Source organism: Austrofundulus limnaeus, unplaced genomic scaffold (assembly GCF_001266775.1).
Source record: "Austrofundulus limnaeus strain Quisiro unplaced genomic scaffold, Austrofundulus_limnaeus-1.0 Scaffold629, whole genome shotgun sequence".
Classification (NCBI taxonomy): Eukaryota; Metazoa; Chordata; class Actinopteri; order Cyprinodontiformes; family Rivulidae; genus Austrofundulus; species Austrofundulus limnaeus.
The window spans coordinates 232,630-233,919 of NW_013953031.1; the positions used below are offsets into that span (position 1 = coordinate 232,630).

Below are 1,290 nucleotides of genomic sequence, written 5' to 3' on the forward strand. Positions count from 1 at the left end.
TAGCATGTAGTGGGTGGGGCATGACATGGACGTAGCATGTAGTGGGTGGGGCATGACATGGACGTAGCATGTAGTGGGTGGGGCATGACATGGACTGGCATGTAGTGGGTGGGGCATGACATGGACGTAGCATGTAGTGGGTGGGGCATGACATGGACTGGCATGTAGTGGGTGGGGCATGACATGGACTGGCATGTAGTGGGTGGGGCATGTTGTTTTAAGTGCTAAAGAGTAAAACCTGAAGGTCAGAAAGATTCAACAAATGAAACTGTTGTAGGAACCAGAACAGATTCTAAAGTACTTTTATGAAGTCTGTCCAAAGACCTGCGACATTTACTGAGTCCACTCTAAACCTGGTACCATTACAGAGTCTGCTCTAAAACCCTGGAACCGTTTCTGGGTCTATATAAAACCTGGGAACATGTGAAACTACAAGAACAGCCAAAGACAAACAGAAAAAGGTCTGACCCAGCACCTCTAGTAATCTTGGGTCTGAATCTCTGAGGTCTCAGAAAAGATGAGAAACTCTGAAATGGTCACAACGTTTTATCAAATGGAACCGATGGTGAAGAAGATGAAAAGGATCCTAAACATTTAGAAAGTTTCAGATCAGTTCTGGATTCAAACTGGGTCCTCGGTCSGTCCCAGCACATCGAACAAAGACCCAGGTCTGGTTTTATCTCACTTTACTCAGTGAAGCTTCTTTTAAACCAGTTGACTTAGTTTTTTAACTGATTTATTAAACTTTCTTGAAAATAACTGAAAGAGTTTTAATCTAAATATGAATAAAATCATTTTTACTGCTTCTCTCCTTTTTAACCTAAAAGATATTTTTATTTAATCACTTTGATTTTAGGAGCTATTTGGATAAAACCTGTTACAAACTCAGTTTTTATTTTAACCAGCAGGTACAAGAAGTCCGAGCTGTTCACCTTTTTATTTCTCTTTCAGTCAAACTCAGCAGCTGGAAACACGCAGGTCTCTGAGGCTGAAGTCACGTGACAGAAAGACGCACCTGTGTCCGGACCTGAGTCTGAGACCTGCAGCCGGACAAGTCTTCCTCCCCTGAAGTAGAAAGTCAGGACCTGTCACCAACCTGTGTCCCTCAGAGAGGATCAGCTGCAGCTCCTGGTCTCCACAGGCTCCTCACGTCCTTCAGGGGCTCTGCAGGACGAACACATGTCCACAACTTCAGTCCACATCTGACACTGAAATTTCCGCTCGTGCTTTCAGAGCCAGGCTGAGGTTCAGCCCACAGTGTGACGTCATTCGACACACCCACTAAAGGCG

The 1,290-nt window shown here is 44.7% G+C and overlaps 1 protein-coding gene across 1 annotated transcript in view; it reads right to left on the bottom strand.

The window, feature by feature from the left end:
* Positions 1-1,264, bottom strand: part of LOC106531415 (estrogen receptor beta) — a 30,721-nt gene extending 29,457 nt beyond the window's left edge. Inside the window, exon 1 of the mRNA XM_014027280.1 lies at positions 1,097-1,264. The gene's annotated coding sequence lies outside the window, so the exon portion shown is untranslated. The remainder of the gene's footprint in view (positions 1-1,096) is intronic.
* Positions 1,265-1,290: the final 26 nt, after the last annotated feature.